The sequence below is a fragment of the Bos grunniens genome, chromosome 14 (genome assembly GCF_055505025.1).
Source record: "Bos grunniens cultivar Pamir isolate PY7600 chromosome 14, Bosgru_T2T1.0, whole genome shotgun sequence".
In the NCBI taxonomy this organism is placed as follows: domain Eukaryota; kingdom Metazoa; phylum Chordata; class Mammalia; order Artiodactyla; family Bovidae; genus Bos; species Bos grunniens.
Window position 1 is genome coordinate 51,554,461 of NC_141178.1, and position 20,977 is coordinate 51,575,437.

General features: G+C 44.7%; 2 long non-coding RNA genes across 3 annotated transcripts; one reads left to right on the forward strand and one right to left on the reverse strand.

Annotated features, from left to right (window-relative positions):
• The first annotated feature begins 3,846 nt into the window (after window positions 1-3,846).
• LOC147359412 (uncharacterized) lies at window positions 3,847-7,905 on the forward strand. The gene is made up of 2 exons (XR_015140798.1): window positions 3,847-4,197; window positions 4,514-7,905. It is a non-coding gene; the product is annotated as an uncharacterized LOC147359412 (long non-coding RNA).
• A 2,467-nt stretch (window positions 7,906-10,372) lies between these two features.
• Window positions 10,373-19,869, reverse strand: LOC147359413 (uncharacterized). Of its 2 annotated transcripts, none has more exons than XR_015140797.1 (2): window positions 18,608-19,869; window positions 10,373-10,519 (listed from the first exon to the last, which is right to left on the reverse strand). It is a non-coding gene; the product is annotated as an uncharacterized LOC147359413 (long non-coding RNA). The 2 variants fall into 2 exon arrangements; XR_015140796.1 differs by lacking the exon at window positions 18,608-19,869 and adding an exon at window positions 15,612-15,944.
• Between the last annotated feature and the right edge of the window lie 1,108 nt (window positions 19,870-20,977).

The following is a 20,977-nucleotide window of genomic DNA, read 5'->3' on the forward strand; positions in this document are numbered from 1 at the left end:
TCAATTAACAATGCGTGCAAATGATGTCAGCTAAGAGGGCTTCTACTACATGTTGAAAAGTTCAATAAGATATTTTATCGAACCCAATATGTCCAAAATATTATCATTTTAACATATGATTAATATACATTATTCGTGAGGTATTTTGCATTTTTTTTCCATTCTGAGTCTTTGAAATCCAGTGTGCATTTTACACACAACTAAGCCCCAGCCAGCCACGTTTCAAGGGCTCAGTAGTCATGTGGTCAGTGGCTACCACACTGAGCAGTGCAGTTTTCAATCACTAGGAATTTACAGAAAAAAATGTTTCGTAATTCAGAAGAAACACTACCTATTTTAGGCCACAGCAGAACAACTTCAGGAGAGAAACACCTTTCATGGGAGGCTGTGACAAAGGAAACTGATCTTTTTCCTCAGGAGAAAATTATGTTTGAAGTGAGACCTGGCAGATGGAAAATGTGTGCGTGACTGCTTAAGTCACTTCAGTCGTGTCCGACTCAGCTGGAGTGAGCTGCCAGGCCCGCCTCCAGGGACTCTTCCGGACCCAGGGATTGAACCCGCGTCTTTTATGTCTCCTGCATTGGCAGGTGGGTTCTTTACCACTAGCGCCACCTGGGAAGCTTGGCAGACGGATAGGCACGAGGCAATCAGGTAGAAAAGAGCAAGGACCTGTGGGTTAAAACACCACCAAGGGAGCTAGTGTCCACATGCAGACTGCAAGGCCAGAGGGGCTGAAGGTGAGATGGGGGAGGAAGAGGACTGTGCAGAGAAGGCTCCTGAGGGAAGAGTGGGGAGAACCCGAGTTCCCTGGGAAGCGGACCACGGTGGAGGTTGGCAGGCAGGCCATGAATCAGGGGGTGCTCTTGTCCCCAACGCCTGAAGGAGGCGGGGGAGAAGGCAGGGTTGGGCAGAGGGAGATGCAGGCCTTGCCATCTCCATGGGGACCTATGAGGCTCCTCCGGAGAGGAACCCAGGTCTTCTTGGGCCTGTCACCAGAAATGGGCTCCCCAGGAAGGGGGCCTGCCTTGGGCCAGCATTCACCTCAGCAGAGAACATTCTTTGACTTCAGTTTCTTTGCAGAACAAGAGTCGAGGTCTTCTGAGAGAGAAAAGGAGGAATGGTTGCAGTGGGAAGCACCATCAGAGATCTTAGGAGAATAAAGGATTTCTGAAACAATCCTTGAGAAGACTGGGGAAGGGATTTGATCAGGGGCACCCAGGGGAACTGCCAGGCAGCTTCAAGGACTTGTTTTAGGTTGGCAGGTGTGAGTTCAGGCCCTTCGGCTAGATGGGTCAAGGTCGTGATCTTTTGTGTTCACCCAGCCCTGCCCATCACCTGGGCTGAGTGCGTGGCCATAGGCAGGGCTCTGCACCAAGACATAGCCATGTGGGTCTGCCCTGCCTGGCATCCAGGCAGGGTGATCAGGCGCAGCAGCAGAGGAAGACCACAGCATGTCCATCTGCCAAATGGGTGTGGCTGAAGGACCGAGGGGCAAGGGAGTATGGAACACTATCAAGAAAGGTGGTTCGTGAACTAGGCAGGATGATACCCGCTGGAAGTCACTTTGCCTCTTCTGAGTCCTCACTGCCCCTCCCTGGTGGTTGTCATTATTTCTGTTTTTTGTCGTATCTTTTTATGTATGCTTTAATTCCTCTCCTGTATTTGCAGCTCTCTGAAGAGTTCCAGCTCCCACCAAGCCCTCAACAAATATTTTCTAAATGTTCTAGAGCAGCAGTCCCCAACCTTTTTGGGACCGGTTTCGTGGAAGACAATTTTTCCACAGACTGGGGAGGGGAGGATGGTTTTTGGATGATTCAAGTGCATTACATTTCTTGTGCACTTTATTATTGTTGCATCAGCTCCACCTCTGATCATCAGGCATTGGATCCCCGAGGCTGGGGACACCCTGTTCTAGTGTTGTCTTCTGGTTTTATTTTGCCTCACCTACACTGACTTCATTATAGGTTAGCCAAGTGTTTGTTAGTGGGTGAGGAGGGGAGCCTGGATCCACACTGTAGGTTCCTCATTCATTCATTCACTCAACAGATGTTAAACCATAACCATGAACTAGTAGAGACAGATTGGACCTGGTTCCAGTCTTTCGGGATTTAGTGTTTAGTGGGGAGAGAGACACACTAAGCAAGTAACCACCTAAAGAGTATATGACCACAAACTATGAGGAACATTCTGAGGGAAAAGAATGCCGTGTTTTATGAATGTCTCTAACGAAGGGATCTGACTAGATGGGTGGTCAGGCAGAGAAGATTTCCCCAGGGAAATGAGGTTTGAGCAGAATCTCTCCAGAGAGAAATAGGGAGATAAAATATAAGAATATGAACAGAATGAGGCTAAAATTATTGGCTGGCATTTGCTATCCAGGCTCCATGTTGAACACACCTCCAGTCTGCACTCCCCCTCATCAGGCAGGCTTCAGAGGCTTCTGTTGCATCCACTGAGACACTGCATTCTAAGCTCAGAGGCCACAACTATAGGGTGTGTAGGGTGCATGCTTGAACGTGACCTCAGCATCTTTCAAAGTTTCAGGAGGTCACCTGGTTGGGGAGTGTTGGAAGAAGGAATGCCACCTCCCAGGAAAGCTCTTTGACTTTCCTGGTTCTCAGTTACCAACTCTAGCTGCTTCTGGCAGAACTTTCCTTTCCAACAAGTACAGTTGGTCACTATATATTGAATCTAGAAAAATCAAGCCCAACATATACTATTAGGGCCTTATCAGTTATTTTAATTGTCAACATACTGTGTTTACTATTATCATTAAGTCCCATAGAACTCTAGAGTTTATTGAAATAGTGTTGTTTTTTTTTTCCAAATGACTTGAAAGACAAAAAAAGTTATTAGGTAAATTCTTTTGTTAAAAATAATGTAAAAAACCCCCCACAAATACCCAATGTAATAATAAGTGAAGGGTCTCATTAGATTACGGATTTTTTTTAGACAATTTTAACTTCTAGGTTGGTTGGTTTTTATGACCCACCTGGCTCTTGCCCATAATCTGGTCATTCCTGCTCAAGGAATATTGAAATATTGAAATATTCACTCTCTCACCCCAGACAGTGAATGGAAGCTGGTGGCTACCAGGATTTGAGTTTGTCCTGCAAAGCTACAGTTAGGAAAATGGCTTATTAAAACTCCTCTGCTTGTAAACTGCCTTCCCTGCTTAAGCTCATTTTCATTCTATTTTCTTTATTTTTTTCCTCTCTTTGATTTTATGCCTTCCTAGGTTCACACAGCCTAGTTGTTTTACAGGAATATGGAGTTAGCTCTTGTCCAGTGCCAACTGGCTAAGGCTGGATGGGACCACTGACCCTAAAACTGGGCCTGTGTAGGTGCCTGATGAATGACATCAGAGGATTGGGAAACTCCATCCTAAGATCCTGCTAAGTGCCTTCATTTTTGGATGTGCAGAAGTATGTAACCCAAATATACCCGTGCCTTCTCCCCTGCCTCCAATCACTTCTCCACACACCTGAGACCTCCCTGCTTATCTCATAAGTATCCCAGCTCCCTCGACTTCAGAGAGGTGAAGCTGAGACTTGTTCTCCCAGCTCTTCATTTGGCTGCCTTGTAATAAATTCTTTCTTGGCTGGGAAACTTGGCATCTCAGTCTTTGGTTTGCTGTGCATTGGCCAACAGACCTACTTTGGTAACAATATCAGCTCATTCAAGTCACTGCTAACTATTTTGGATCATAGAAGTTTGAAAGATCTTAGATCTCTCTCTGTAAAATGGGAATTAATACACTTACTCTGAGTATTAATTTCTTATTGCTGCTGTAACAAATACCACACATTTAGTCGCTTAAAACAATGCAGATTTATTATCTTACAGTCTTGAAGTCAGAAATTTGAAGTCAGTGTCAATGGACTAAAGTCAAGGTGTCAGAAAGCCTACATTGCATCTGGAGGCTCTAGGAGGAAATCTATTCCCTTGCATTTTCTAGCTCCAAGAGGCTGCCTGCATTTCTTGGTGCACAGCCCCTTCTTCGATCTTCAAAACCAGGAGTGATTGGTGGAATTGTCATCTTGCTACATCCCTCAGACATTCCTCTATCTGGACAAAATCTCCCTCTGTCACCTTTGTGATTACATTGGGTCCATCTGGATAATCCAGGCTGATTAAGGTCCCCAAGTCAAGACCCTTAATTTGATGACATCTGCCAAGTCTGCTTCACCATGTAAGGTAACATGTTTGCAGGTTCTGGGAATTTGCACATTGATGTATTGGGGGGGTGGGGTCATTAGGGTGCTATAACAGTGTGAACTGTTGCATTTGTAGCAAATATGTAGCCATGGACAAATTTTTAATAATGGAGTGAATATAATATATAAATCACACAATGCTCAGAAATTGTAGTCAATGAAAAGAAGCTATCCAGATAGCCCCTTATAAGATGAATTTTATATTTAAAAATTTTGTTTGGACTTTATCTTAAATGCTCTTTTTTTCTGTTATGGTATTTTAGTTTCTATCTTAACTTTTTTTTTTTTTTAACAAGGTTGGGCACACTCTCCTTATTAGGAATCACTATTCATCAAGTTACACTGATGTAACCGGAAAGAAAAATCAGGTCAGCCTAACGTTTGAAGAATATGAAAGCCAAAATTCAAGATGTGGGGGAGAAACCTGGGTTGAAGCTTTTGGAAAATTTAATTTAAAATTTGAGGTCAATTTTCTCTCTAACAGAAGGCGCCGTTACCAGACGTTTTCTTTCCGTATTTAAGGACATTTGCTTATAAGTATTCAATTATCTCCAAATATTTTAAAAATATACTCTTCTTTTTTTTTCATTATGAAAGAGAAAACTGTAGTCTTAGAAAAATCCTGGGAAGTGATAGTTATGCCTCACCACCCACTCTTTAAAATCAGTGAACTGGTTTATTGCCTCCTCTCTCCAGCACTGAGGTGGTATCTCTCCCATCCTCTCTCTCATTAGTCTGATCTGCTTGGAAGATGGGGCTAAGCCTCGTAGTTAAGATCATCTGTTTGTCGTTCCCGCCCAGCGTGTCGTCCTCTGGCTCCATTCCTTCTTTCTTTGTTATATAAGGCAAGGTTACTGGAGAAGTTCTTCAGGCTGGAGAAGCTGTAACTGCAGCTTTTTTTTTTTTTTTCTTTCTTTCTTTTCATTAAAGGCAGAACTAAAACCGAGGTGAGTCGTTTAAAATGAGACACTTAGCATCTCTTGCCTGGTGGGGTGCCCAGGTTGTGTTTTATTTCACAGATGCCTAATTAACCCCTGTTTATCAAAGCCAGAGGATATCAGGTAAAATGCAGCTGCATGAAACCGATCCTTGGAGGGATCTATGTTGTAAAGTGTGAAATCAGTCGCTGATGGACTACTTTTGTGGTCACCTTAAGACTTTAGCATCTTGGAAAAGTTGGCCCCAGAAGGGGGTACTTTTCTTGATGAAGCTACAGGAATTGGAAATAGTTCACTGAAACCTTTGTGGGTTAAAGATATAAAGGACTGTGGCGAAGTCCCAGTGGTATGAAGGGACGCGCTTCTGTGTTGTCCAAACTGGATTTCCCTGCAGTGATTTGTAAAAGCCAAATCGCTAAGGGCGGCGGGTCCCTCTGATGAGTATGGGCCACCAGAGAGGCCAGCCCTGGCAGTGTGCACTGCCAATGGGGCGTGAAGCAGACACATCTCCAGGCTTTTGTTCCCTAAGCAGACCAGCTTGGGCAGGAAATTCATCTGAGACTGCTCTGAATTAGAAACTACAAACTTATGAATGGTCCGTCTGCTCACAGGCCAGAGCCGTTGAATCTCTTGAGTCCTTTAACATTTTTCTAATTGCATCAATGCGTCCAAAAACAAAATTTTTTTTTTTTTTTTGGCCGTTGATTTTAGAAGAAATAATTAAGCGGGATGAGCCACATAAATGATGGCTTTACCTAGTTCCTCCTTTAACTCTAAATTGCTGGAGGAATTAATAAAAGCTCACAAAATCTATTAGTCTAAAAATCCATTACGAGTGGCATAAGAAAGGCAGGCAGCAATTGTTAAAAAATGACTGTAAACTGGAAGGAAACTGGTCTCTCTGAGGAGCCGGCACAGTATACAGTGTCGCGTACCTCGCCTCCATCTCCCAGTCACTGGCATTAGAGGAATAAGAATCAGGGTGTGCAATCCCCATAGGTTCCAGCCCTGATTTCTGAACTATTTCACTTGGTCCTCACAGCAACCTTCATGGGTAGCTATTACGATTCCATTTTGTAGATGAGCAAACTGAGGATCAGAGAAGTCTGACCTGCCCCAGATCACACAGACAAAGGCAGACTTACTATAAAGTAAATGAACATCAGGGCCCCCACTTGCAAGGGCCCCAAGAGGGTGGTAGTCACATTGTTAGGGGGTCAGGACCCCAGTGGGGTGGGGTGGAAACAGATTGTAATCAGTGAGCATCTCTGCATAAATGTTTCTGATAAATTGTCTAAAGAGATCTCAGAAGGCAAGATTGAAATCTCTGGAAATGTGTTGTGATTTCCTTCTTCATTTCAAAGAAATATTCAATTCTGCTCTCAAGTTTGTGTTCTTGAAGAGAAGCCCCTAAGCTTTGGGCCCCTTAAGACCTACATCTGCCTTTGAAGATAGGCGATGAGAGGTAGAACTATGTTTTGAACTTCTGATTCCAAAGCCTGTTCTATTTTCAGACCATGTAGAAACAGAGAAGTATAAACAGAACATCAAGTTAAAAAAAAAAAAAAGCTGGATATGAGAATTGTAATTGTAATAATGTAAAGCTTTTGCTCTTATCCAAGCCCCCATCTTTGGGCTTGGAAGTCCTGTGCTCTGGGTCCACAGCTCATCTTCCTCCACATCACATTCATGTCTGCTCCCTCCCAGGACCCAGGAAGGGCAACACACCAGCGCGTGGTTGATAAACATCAGTTAGCTCGTATAAAGTAGTAAATGTAATTTATACTTTCATATTGGTTTACTGTTCACTTTCTAAAGGAGAAAGTGCATGATGTCACCAGGGAGACACACATAAATAAATGATGACATCTATACTTCCTGTAGATCTTGTGGGAACTTATTTGTGATTTTGAGTCTTTTAATCAGTCTCTTTTGCTGTTACTCTTCACGATGTAGTGATAAAGGCTTGCTGATGGAGAAAGAGTGGCAAAGGGAAGTATTTCCCTAGGCCATGATACAAATGAAGGAGATGGGGACGTACAGGCAAACACATAACCGTGCCAACTGATCTGTAAAGTATCCATCGATGTCACCCACCTCAAGCAGCTGCTATACATCCTAGAAGTAACTCATCTCCCCTTGCCACACCTACCATGCTGCCTGCATTGGTGCTCACCTAAGCTCTGCTTTCTTTCTCCATGTGGGGGGCGGGCTGTCCTAGGAGCTGAATAGCCACCCTAGCTGGCTGCGCTTGCAGATCCTTCTCTGCCCATCATCTCTGGCTGCTGGATCACTGACTTCCTGGTTAACCTGATCATTATCATCATCCTACAACAATGTTGAAATATTTCCATGTCTGAGAAAACACGGCCCTCCATATCTCCCATTTCTTTGCAGAACTCCAGTTCCACGCTCTCCCTCTTATCCGACAAATCTTCACCTCGCCCCATTTGCTGTCCTAGTCTTATTCTCCTGACCTCTTAAGGACACGTGACAGAGCCTGAGCCAGTTCTTTCTCTCGGCCTCTGGGATCCTTCTGGTTTTTCTCCCTTCTTACTGGCTTCTCCTCGGATTGCTTTCCTGTCTCCTCCTTTATCCAATTTCTAAATACTGGAGTTCCCAGGCCTCAGCCCGGGACTCCCTTCTCTTCTGTACTTTCTCCTCCTCTAGTTCATGGCTTTAAATAGTGTCTATAAGTAAATGAGAAAGTTGTCTCCAGCATTCATTAAAAACAAAATTTTTTTGCTATACAGTTATAGAAAAATGTGTGAAAATCAGAAAATATGATCAAAAATAGGAAGATAAAATCAGCCATAAACTCAATATCCAGAAATAATGAGTTAACATCTTGGTATACATACTTTTTCTATGTACATGTATATAAATGTATGTATAAATGTATATATTTTATATAGCAAAGTAGAATCACATTATATATATTACTTGGAAACTTGCTATTTAAGAATGTTTTTGTGGATAGCCTTTGATGCCAAAAGACACAGGTCTCCAGCATTGTCTTCAGTCGCTACGCGGTTGTGTGTTTTTTTCTTTTTTTTTTTTTTAATAGTATGGCTATTTCCATGATCGAGGTAATCTGGAGTTGTTTCCAGTTCTCTGCTGTTGTGCAGAAAGGTGGTGCTGCGGCTCCTTAGCAGTCTGGGCCCGGGTCCTTCCTTGTGAATTGCAGTCCAGGCCGCTGGAAACTGCTGAGTCAGAGGAGCGTGCACGTGTGAATCATGAGTGCCAGCGCCTGGTGAGTCCCAGAGTTCGGACACCCGCTGACATCACCTGTTGGTCTTCAGGCCGAGGGGCGCCCGGGGACCAGACCCTCGCGCGGAGCGGGCCCCAGGGACCTGACGGCCGGTGGCGGCTGCAGAAAGGCCTGGGCGGGGGGGCCGGGGGCCTTTGTGCGCACCAGACACCAGATGGGACTCGAGATGGGGAGGGACCTGTGAGCAGGTCAGATGGCAGGCTTTCCACAGACCTGCTGCTGCTGCTGCTGCTGCATCGGGAACAAGCATTTTGGCGGGAAGAGAAAATTCTTAAAAAAAAAAAAAAAAAGAACAGAAGTTTTCCCTGTGATGGGCCCTGTGGACAAATGTCTTTTTGACTCCGTGTGTGCTTGGGGGCGGGACTGCCGCTCAGAACCCGGCTCTTTCCTTCTGAGATAAAAGCCTTGTGCGCTGTCAGATGTGGACCCACAAATGGGGTGGGGGCGGGGGGGGGGGCGGTTCCATCTGGCCTTTCAGGGAACGGAGCGATATCTGCGCTCCGGTGAGCAGGGCTGGCCGTTGTTAGAAGGACTCAATGCACAGGATGTCAAACAAGGGGCGGGTTTGTGCGGGATCCAGGGGGTGTGCACTGGCAGAGAAAAAAGATGGTGGTGAGGAGGGAGGGACACGGGACCCCCAAGGCGGATCCCCCGATTTACATCTTAGCCCAGTGTTCATGAGAAGATGGGGCAGGGGGGCTATGTGTGTATATGAGATGAGGGGCGGGTAGAGGAAGATGGAACGGAGCCTTCTTCCTCTATCTGTAGCCACAGGCCCCGGGGCCTCCACCACCTGGGTGTCCCTTTCTAACTAGAATAAATGTGACTTACTCAGGCCAGTGGCAAAGGCCGCGTTGTTTGTGTCTGAAAGGAAAGCTGAGATCTAGCACGCCGCTGTCTTGAGTCAGTAGACAAGTGGGGAGGGACACTGCGTGAAGACTTCTCTCTGTCTTCTGAACATCTGCTCCCCGGCCTTGCCCTCTCCAGGTCTAAGCGTCCCTGCAGAGGCCCCTGTTGTGCCTCTAGACACGGTGTCTAGACCACAGTGGTGTCCAGCACGCCCGCACACCTATCACTTAAGCAGAGAGCTGTGTCTGCAGCCCAGATGTGCTGGCAAAGGCCTGGGGGGAGGATGAGAGGACAAGCAGACCAGGTGAGGGCCGGACAGGACCCTACTGGGGAGGGGAGGCGGGGCGGAGGGGGCCAAGAGAGGACGCGCATGGGGGCTCCCAAAGCCCCTTCCCACACTTTGCCCAGGGCGAGCCCACCTTCCCACCTAACCCTGCATTTCTCAGAAATAATCCTTATCCACTGTGAGCACTTCATGGGGAGGGACTGTAGCCCCCGCATACAGTGATTCTCCACAAGGACGCAGAGGACGGAGAATCCCTCCTTCTCACCTCCTCTGGGAAGCCACCGAGGGTGTCTCACTGAGTTCCCACCGCAGAAGTGACTTCACACCAACTTCTGTGTACTTTGGCCTCGGCCAAGCAGAGTCAGTTCCGTTTTCTTAGTTTAAAATTGTCTTCTAGACAGTTTAAAAATTCCATTACATTTCTGTTTTTCTGAGTGAAAACAGGCTCTCAGAACACTCACTGGACTGGGGGTTCGGTTCATGGGTGGAGATGTCCAAGCTGGGTCCCGTGGGTGGGCTGCCTGCCTCTGCTGTCAGAGGTGCTGCCACCCCTGCGCCTCCTGGGAGGCCCCTCCTATGGTCCAGAATGAGGCTGGAGCTGGCTCTTCCTGCACACAAAACAGCCTTGTGGACAAGGTTCACAGACAAGCCCTTGCTTCCAACAAGGGTGGGAGGATGTGAGGGATCCCTGGAGTAGGCAGTGACAACCCACTGCAGTATTCTTGCCTGGAAAATCCCATGGACATAGGAGCCTGGCATGCTGCAGTCCATGGAGTCGCAAAGAGTCTGACATGAATGAGCGACTAAGCACTTTAGCTCTTACATTTGATGTATATTTAAAAATTCTCTCCTCTGGCTTGGCCGAGAGCAGCTGGACAAGTCATTCAGCCTTCCCACTAAGTAAGGGGATTGGCAAGATGGAGTCTTCAGTTCTATCCAGTCCCCAAGTTTTGTGATGCTGTTAGGAGAAAGAAGAAACAGCTGGCTTAGAGGAACTAGGTTCACAGAAAAAAAAAAAAAAACAACCCAAACCTGAGCATTTCTTCTTAGAACAACAAGTACTCAGAAACAAGTACCGGTGAAAGCAGATTGCTGTCAAGTGGGGCTTCTTATCTGATCAGCCTCTCCTTTCTGATGGTAAACATGTCCAATGATAATAATTCTAACCTCAGACTTTGATAAATAGGTGGTTTTAAAACTTGTCATCAGAGCACACCCATGCTCCATGCCAGTCTTCCTGGGCACTGGGACTGGTGCCGCTTCCCAAGCCACAGGTCAGGCCTCCAGGGGGCTGGAGTCTCATCCAGCCCCAGGTAACTTTGAGATGCTGAGCTTCTGTTAACTGTGTGGTTGGCAGGAAGGTGAGGGTAGTGCTGCTCTGGGGAGATGGAAAGACAGAAAAGAAGAGGATGATAACTGTCTTCAGCTGGGAATTTGGGAAGCAATAGGAGTGTCTCATAAATTCTTCCTCCCTCCCCAGAAAAGAATGCCTAGTATATAAAATGTCCAAAGCACAAATAGGGTCATGTCATTGCTCTTCTCAAAAATTCTTGTTTGACTCCCTACTGCCCACATTTGGGCATTTGGGGCCATTTATGACTAACTCCAGGGGCTTCCCAGGTGGCTCAGTGGTAAAGAATCCACCCGCCAATGCAGGAGATGTAGGAGACATGTGTTCAATCCTGGGTCCAGAAGATGCCCTGGAGCAGGAAATGGCAACCCACTCCAGTATTCTTGCCTGGAAAATTCCATGGACAGAGGAGCCTGGCAGGGTGCGGGCCATGGGGTTGCAGAGTCAGACAAAACTGAGTGACTGAGCACTGCTTAGCAAGCAGCACGACTAACCCCAAGCCTTCTTTCCAGCTTTCTCTCTGACACTCATCCTCAGAGAAACTCTTCATCTTCCCACTGGCTTACTTTTTCTGGACTAGATACTCTTTCTCAAAAGCTCCAGTCCCAGGGGTTTCCCTGGTGGTCCAGTGGTGAAGACTTCACCTTCCAATGCAGGGGGTGCAGATTAGATTCCTGGTCAGGGAGCTAGGACCCCACATGCCTCACTCCAAAACATAAAAGCAAAAGCAATATTGTAACAAATTAATTAAAAATGAATTCATTAAAAAATGAATTTGTCCACATAAAAAAAATTCATCAGAATCTTAAAAAAAAAAAAAAAGCTCTAACCCCAGATCTGCCTCTTGAAATTATCATCATTCAAGGCCCAACTGGTTTGACTTCCTCCTCCTTGAAGCCTTCCTGGATTTCCTAAGCTGAAAATTCTTCACCCCGCCACCACTCCCACTTATCTGAGCAGTCATAGTCTTCAGTTTGTATCTGTCTTTTGGTACAACTTGTTTTCTATCTATTCTTCCAATTATTTCTACATCTTTGACCACACTGGGGTAGACCTTAGCTCTTGCTATTTAGCTCATGCTATGCCCTTACTTGGAGAAGGCAATGGCACCCCACTCCAGTACTCTTGCCTGGAAAATCCCATGGATGGAGGAGCCTGGTGGGCTGCAGTCCATGGGGTCGCTAAGAGTCAGACACGACTGAGCAACTTCACTTTCACTTTTCACTTTATGCATTGGAGAAGGAAATGGCAAACCACTCCAGCGTTCTTGCCTGGAGAATCCCAGGGACGGGGGAGCCTGGTGGGCTGCCGTCTATGGGGTCGCACAGAGTTGGACATGACTGAAGTGGCTTAGCAGCAGCATGCCCTTACTAGGTGCTGAACAGATGTTTCTTGGACCACATATAAAATGAAACAGGCAAAAGAAAGTGCATGTATTGGCGCTGATGTAGCAGTGCAGCAGGACAGCTGCCAGGCCAGGTGAGGCAAAGATCTAAGAGCAAATGGCCTCAGACCACCTCAAAGCACACACGCTCTATTTTCCAGAACAGAATCTGCTGGCAGCTTGCCAGCCCTGTCTGCCTCCTAGAGGGGACAGATTTCTGCTCCCCCCAAACCTTTTCCTTTCTTTTTTGAGACCCAGGCACCTGCATCCCTCTCATATAGAATAAAGGAAGAACTGGAAATAAAAGACACGCTTAAAGAAAAGAAGTACTAATTTTGAAAGATTATGCTGTGGTTAGGTTAATCTTACAATCCCAGGAGTTTAGTTTTGATCACTTTCTGCTTATCATTTGCTTAAAAAAAAAAAAGACAACCATCATATTTAAAACAAGCTATAGGACCTTGTGGGCACTAAGCCAGTGTCTTCCACGCTTGGATGAGCAAACACCCCTTCAGAGGATTCACTAAAACGCAAAACCTGAAATTGCCTGCTCCAGTGGTTAGAGCTTCATGTTGCCATTTCACCGGGCATGGGTTCTAACCCTGGTCAGGGAATTAGATCCTGCAATCATGCGGCGGGGTCAAAAAAGAAAATTGCAGAAGGTCTGGGCAGAGTTTATCATCCTTACAATTCTAACAAGCTCCCGGGTGACGCCTGTATTCTGGTTCTGTGGACTACACCTTGAGAAGCAAGGATTTATACATGATTTTCAAATTATGTGCAGTAACTAAGTTTTTCAAATCACCTTTCCCACCTTGAGCCCTTATAATATCTTCTTGATGCTGTTCTTAAAAAAAATTATATTTTGTATTACAGTATAGTTGTTACTTTCAGGTTTACAGCAAAGTGATTTATATATATATATATGTGTGTGTGTGTATATATATATATCCATTCTTTTTCAGATTCTTTTCCCAGATAGGTTATTACAGAATATTGAGTAGAGTTCCCTATGCTATACAGTAGGTACTTGCTGATTATCTATTTTATATATAGTAATATATATTTGTTAATCCCAAACTCCTAATTTATCCTTCCCCACCCACATTTCCCCTTTGGTAACCACAAGTTTGTTTTTGAAGTCTGTGAGTCTGTTTCTGTTTTGTAAATAAGTTCATTTGTATCATTTTTTAAAGATTCCACATATAAATGATATCATATATTTGTCTTTCTGTATCTGACTTTCTTCACTTAGTATGATAATCTCTAGCTCCATCCATGTTGCTGCAAATGGCATTATTTCATTCTTTTTTAAATGATTTCTTTTTTAAAATGATTTTATTATTGTTATTTTATTTATTTTTACTTTTTGGCCGTGCCACGTGGCATGTGGGATCTTGGCTACTCGACCAGGGATCAAACCCACACTCTGTGTGTTGGAAGTGTGGAGTCTTAACCACTGGGCCACCAGGGAAGTCCTCATTCTTTTTCATGGCTAAGTAACACTCCATTATATAGATATATAGTGGAATATATATATATATATGTATGTGTGTATCTTCATCCATTCATCTGTCAATGGACATCTAAGTTGGACATCCATTCATCTCATGATGGACATCTAAGTTGCTTCCATGTGTTGGCTATTGTAAATTTTTTGTTGCTATTCTTAAGGCCCATTTAGCAGATTTCATTTTGTTATAGCTATGTATATGTTAGGAGCCATCACCATGGAGGTAGAAGCCGTCTCTTCCTGTTATCTCCATATTTTATAACCTTCCTAAAGGAGATGGCAACACACTCCAGTATTCTTGCCTGTCGAATCCCATCAACAGAGGAGTCTAGCGGGCTTCAGTCTGTGAGGGCACAAGAATCGTACACAACTTAGCGACTAAACTACTGCTGCTGCTACCAGCAGCACAGAGGAAGTCTTCACAAATGTTTTGTAGGTGAATGAATGGGCAAAGCAAAACTATAAAACTATTTTCAAGTGCACAGTTGTGCCCTTCAGAGAAAGCTGAGTCCAAGAAAAGAAATCAAGGTATTCTATGGGAACTGATGTCTCTCAGGAGCTGACGTCATTGCTTAGGGAGAGGGACCTTTGTGAACTGACTGAACTATATGCACTTTTGGAAGCCATAGGATCCCAGTCACACTTTGGAATGTGCTGCTAGGAAGGAGACACCATCTAGCACATGGCAGTCACCATACACTGGGTTTTAGTATTAGGAACCTCTAGGAACTTCTCACTGTAATCTATCTGTGTCATTATTCAAATGCTGATTATAGTATCCAGGCTCATGGCCTTTTTTGCTTATTTTTTCCTCCTTTTTTAAAAAAATATTTTTGGCTGTGTGTGGTCTTTATTGCTGCATGGGCGTTTTCTCTAGTGATGCATGGGCTTCTCACTGTGGTGGCTTCTCTTGTTGCAGAGCATAGGCTCTGGGGAATGGGGGCTTCAGTAGTCATGGGGCAGGGGTTTAGTTGCTCCTTGGCATGTGGGGCTTCCTGGCTCAGGGATCAAACTCATGTCTCCTGCATTGACAGGCAGATTCTTTACCACTGAGCTGCCAGCGAAGTCCTCCCTTCTTGTTTCTTTTCAGTCCCTTTTCAACATCTTGGCGCTATTCATCATGTCATATGCAGAGCTGTTAGGGAGAGCTTTCTGTAACAGAGATCTCTCCAGAGCCCTCACCTTCCTCGTCTGTTGCTTCCCCACTGCCAACCAGAATCAAGATACCTGCTGAGCCCTTAGCTGCCCACCCTGTGCCCTTTCTCCAGCTTTATCTTTCCTCCTTTCCCACCATACTCTCCACTCCCTCCAGCTGGACAATTTACCAATCCCCAAGCACATTCTTAGGCTCCGTGTGTTTGCTTATGCTGTTCATTTTGCCTAAAATGTCATCTCTCCACCTGGCAACCTCTCCTTCTCTTCGCTCCTATCCAATCACCCAATCCCACCTTCCCCTGGGGTCCTCCTCAAACTCCAGAAAGAACAAGTCAGTCTTCCGGGGGCCCAGACTCTTTGCTGCTCCTCGGTTCCTTCATTTATCCCATTGCATTGTCCTTGGAGCCCTACTCTGGCCACCTGCCTTCTTCTTGGCATCTCCAGCCCCTTGTGGGCACCCAGTTCAAGCTCCTTGAAGAAATGCAGTCACCGGGACAGCACTTTAACTGTTGCTGTTGATGATAAAGTACTTCCAAAGTGGCTCAGCAGTACACAATCTGCCTACCAATGCAGAAGACTCGGGTTTGATCCTTGGGTCAGAAAGATCCCCTGGAGGAGGAAATGGCTATGTACTCCAGTACTCTTACCTGAAAAATCTCAAGGACAGAGGAGCCTGGCAGGTTACAGTCCATGGGGTCGCAAAAGAGCCAAACATGACCAGACAACAACAGTTCATGACAATCCCCTTTCCTTTCTCCTGGCCGTCCAGCAGGAATTCCCATCAATCCCGGAACTGCTGGTGTCAACTTCATGACCTCCTGTCTGATTTCTTCACAACTTCTCTACATGGTAGGTGTTAAAATCCTTATTTTATTCACAGAAATGCCTAGGATCAGAGAAGCCAAATCTCTGTCCCTAGAGCTTTCTGGTGATTTTGTTTGCAGACTTGGGACCCAGAATTTAGCCATGTGCTAAAAATTGGGGTTCTGGAAGCCCAAGTCCCATAAATACGTGCTGAAAGACTGACTCCTTAATAAGGCTGTTTGTTAGGTAGGAAGTCTGTCAATGGCATCTGAGTCACTCATTCCTGAAATAAGACTTAAGTGTGGAAAAGAATTCCCCTTCCTTCCTGCCCCTGGTACATTAATATGACTCAGGAGGTGGGCACGGTAAGCAGGGAGCTCACTGACTTGGTAGGTATGAATTTGAGGGTGGGGCAGCATTTTCTAACCACAAGTAGCCAAGTTATTTCCCCCTTTCAGGAGAGGTTATTGTGGGTCATGATCACAGAGCCACCATTTCAAAACATTTTCGAGAGGTTTTTTTTTTGCCATTGAATGTAAAGACAGGTGATTTCATGCTTGCTTATTTCACTCTGTAAACCTAGTAATTAAACATAGTAATTGATCAATCTATGACTGATGCAACACATACTTAGTATTTATGTGAACTTGGACAAGCTCTCTGAGCCACCACTTCCTCATTTAGAAAATGAGGTTCCTGGGGGAATAGCTGAGCGCATGCATTTGTGAAAACAGGTGCTGAGCCTAAAGTTGTTGTTTAGTCATGTCTGACTCTTTGCAACCCCGTGGACTGTAGCTGGCCAGGCTCCTCTGTCTTTGGGATTCTCCAGGCAAGAAAACTGGAATGGGTTACCATGCCCTCCTTGAACTTGAGATTCCTGGTTTGGCAGGTGGACTCTTTACCACTGAGCCACCTGGGAAGCCCGGAGCCTATAGGGCGTGTTTAGTTGCTTTAGTAGCCACTCACAAATGTTTGCTGGGACCTCGGGTCTCAGGTCACTTAGTTTTCCCCAACACTTCTTTATCATTGAAATCTGCTCAGGTACTGAAGTGCTTCAGAAATTCTAGAAACAGGTTATGTATCCATTACAAGCAGTCAGTGATGTATCTGAGTATTTAAATAAGATTGCCCTTTGGAATTCTGTTTCTTCTCCAAAAAAATGTGGACCACAGAGAAATAAAAGTAAAAATAAAAATGACTGAAACTCACTCAGTGAGGCTTTTAGACGATTCACATCAGAACCCCGTTTGTTTTTGTTTTAATGCCCCTTCCTAACCTAGGATAATCTCTGGCTGAGGGGCATTACATTTTGGGTGAGTATCAAGAAAGGAGATGTAACTTTTGAGAGAGACAAACTCATCAGGTGATTTTTATAAGCATTGACTTCAGGGTGACTCAGCTGCTTTTCTTAATTCAGAAAATTTACTAACGAAAGGTGCTATGGAGAACCAGTCTCCCTGCTTTGATCCCATGCCCCCTGAATTGGAAGTCCAGAGTCTTAACCACTGGACCACCAGGGAAGTCCCTACACACAAACCTTTTAAGCCTAGAGGTGGTGAACTGCCATGACCATGGAGATGGTAGAATTACAGCACCACCATTTTAAATCACAGGCTGTGACTAGAAGCAAGCAAGAAGATTCATTCTGATAATTCTGATATTGCTATCTGGCATTGATTTAGAAAATCCAGATATTCTGATAGTCTCTACAGGGAATACAAAATGAATGAATTGGCTGTGTTTGCGTGGAATGTATTTAATCCAAGGAAACCGGTTTGTGTAGGATAGGACATGCACTGTGGGAGCCGCACCAGACAGGTGGCACTGAGTGGCCCTTCCACCTGTGCCTACTTCATTTCCTCGCCTTGGAGCCACAGGTGTACCGGGATCCCATTAAGTGGGGGAGGGCACTTGGCATTTTGAAGTATATTTGATACAGGCTTTAAAATGAAGCCTAGAAAAAGCCTTAAAAATCTCTTATTTTTTAGTTGTTTTATTACCAAATAAACCAAGAGAAAGAGGGACTTCCTTGGTGGTCCAGTGGATCTCCTTCCTCCCAATGCAGAGACCCTGGGTTCGATTCCTAGTCGGGGAACTAGATTCCCACATGCAGCAACAAAAGATCCAGCATGCCGTAGCTGAGACTCAGCGCAGCCAAATAAATAAATTTTTAAAACAATAATAAGGAATAAACAAAGACCAAGAGCTTCATCCTTGCCAGTCTATTCAGTCCCAGAACCTCACCTCCATGCTAATCTCCAGAATTTCTCTGACATAGGGATTGGGGCTAAGCTGGGGACCAGGGGTGTGTCAGGTCATCAGGGCAGGCGGTAGCTAACAGAAAGTCAATAGTGATGACATAGTGGCTATGTGCCCTCAGGAAAAGCATTGTCATCTGGAGTGTTGTCTCTATTCTGAGAATCTGGGAGTTCTTTGTCTCCAGGCCTCTAACTGGCTCTTTGAGGTACGACACCCATATTTATGACTTTTAATTGATAATATACTGGCAAATACCTCTGCTTTGTGAACTGTCTTGATTATGTCAACTTAATTATTCTTTAAACATTAGAGGGGGCAGAGGGAAAGGAAGTTTTTTGGGACACAATATAGCCCTTTTCCCTTAGGAACAGGCTCTCCAGAAAATGTTCTTTTATATTTTTAATAACTTTCTCAACACACGTTTGTATAGGTTTGTTCAATATTGTTAACTTTCCTTATGATGACAGTTTGGAGTGGGCCCTCCTATGAGACTCAGTTTGAATAGACTTTAAAAAAATATTTTCAGTGTCTTAAAAGTGGTTTTTGAAAAATTATTAAAGATACACATGGTGGGACTTACCTGGTAGTCGAGTTGTTAAGACTGTGAGCTTCCAGTGCAGGGGGCATGGGTTTGATCCCTGTTTAGGGAACACAGACATTTGACTGTGTGGATCACAACAAACTGTGGAAAATTCTTCAAGAGATGGGAATACCAGACCACTTGACCTGCCTCCTGAGAAATCTGTATGCAGATCAAGACGCAACAATTAGAACCAGACATAGAACAATGGACTGGTTCCAAATCAGGAAAGGAGTATGTCAAGGCTGTATATTGTCACCTTGCTTATTTAACTTATATGTAGAGTACATCATGAGAAATGCCGGGCTGGATGAAGCACAAGCTGGAATCAAGATTTTGGGGGGAAATATCAATAACCTCAGATATGCAGATGACCCCGCCCTTATGGCAGAAAGCGAAGGAGAACTAAAGAGCCTCTTTATGAAAGTGAAAGAGGAGAGTGAAGAAGCTGGCTTAAAACTCAGCATTCAAAAAACTAAGATCATGATATCTGGTCCCATCACTTCATGGCAAATAGATGGGGAAACAATAGAAACAGTGACAGATTTTATTTTCTTGGGCTCCAAAATCACTGCAGATGGTGACTGCAGCCATAAAATTAAAAGATGGTTGCTCCTTGGAAGAAAAGCTATGACCAACCTAGACAGCATATTAAAAAGCAAAGACATTACTTTACCAACAAAGGTCCACTGGTCAAAGCTATGGTTTTTCCAGTGGTCATGTATGGATGTGAGAGTTGGACCATAAGGAAAGCTGAACACTGAAGAATTGATGCTTTTGAACTGTGGTGTTGGAGAAGACTCTTGAGAGTCCCTTGGACTGCAAGGAGATCCAACCAGTCCATCCTAAAGGAAATCAACCCTGAATATTCATTGGAAAGACTGATGTTGAAGCTGAAACTCCAATACTTTGGCCACTTGATGCAAAGAACTGACTCTGGAAAAGACTCTGATGCTGGGAAAAATTGAAGGCAGGAGAAGAAGAGGGTGACAGAGGATGAGATGGTTGGATGGCATCACTGACTCAATGGACATGAGTTTGAGTAGGCTCCGGGAGTTGGTGATGGACAGGGAAGCCTGGCGTGCTGCAGTCCATGGGGTCACAAAGAGACAGACGTGACTGAGGGACTGAACTGAACTAGGGAACAAAGATCTCTTATGCTGCGTGACAGGCGCCCCCTCCCCCCGCCCGCCAAAAAAAAGATACACACACAAAAAAGGCAAAACTATGAAAATGGTAGAATGATCAGTGGTTGCTCCAGCCTAGAGGGAAGAAAGGATCAATGGATAGGGGAGAGGGGATGTAAAAGGCAGTGAGATTGTTCTGTGTGATATAAGGGCAAATACACATTATTATACTTGTCAAAACCCACAGAACAGTCAACATCAAGTGAACTCTAATGTGAACTGTGAACTTTCATCACCACTTATCAATGTTGGCTCATCAATTGTAAGAAGGGTGCACCACACAAGTGTGTGACATCAGTGATGGGGTGTGGGAGCTGAGGGAATTTATGGGAATTCTGTACTTTCTGCCCTTTTTTTTTTTTCCTGTAAACCGGAAACTGTTCAAAGCTAAAGTAAAAAAAAATGTTCTAGAGGGACTTCCCTGGTGGTCCAGTGGCTAAGACTCCATGCTACCAATACAGGGCGCCTGGGTTTGATCTGGAGCCTGGTGGGCTACGGTCTATGGGGTCGAAAAGAGCTGGACACGACTAAGCAACTTTCACTCACTATAGGAGAACTAGATCCCATATGCTGCAACTATTAATAATTAAAAAAATATCCATCATGTCCCAACGAAAGGTCATGCATGCTACAACAAAGACCTGGCCCAGCCAAATAAATACGTAAAATTAAATTTAAAAAATGTTTTAGAAAATAAAAGATGCATATGATAAAAACATATATATACAGTGTTGAAAATGTATCTTATGGGGAGGGAGGTCTCCCCATTCCTGATCCTTAGTCCTCTACTCTTCACCCTGGAGACAGTGATGTTTGCCAGTTTAAAAAATATCCTTCTGGGGACTTTCGGGGTGGTCCAGTGGCTAAGACTCCGCACTCTCAATGCAAGAGGCCTGGATGTGATCCCTGGTCAGGGAACTAGATCACACATGCCACAGTAAAAGATCCTGCATGCCACGACTAAGACCTGGCACAGCCAAATAAATAAATGTATTTTTAAAAATAAATAAAAATAAAAAACCTTCCAGATATATTCTCTCCAAGTGTTATTCACTCAGTCATGTCTGACTCTTTGCAACCCCGTGGACTATAGCCTGCCAGGCTCCTCTGTCCATTGGTTTCTCCAGGCAAGAATACTGGAGTGGATTGCCATTTCCTTCTCTAGGGGATCTTCCTGACCCAG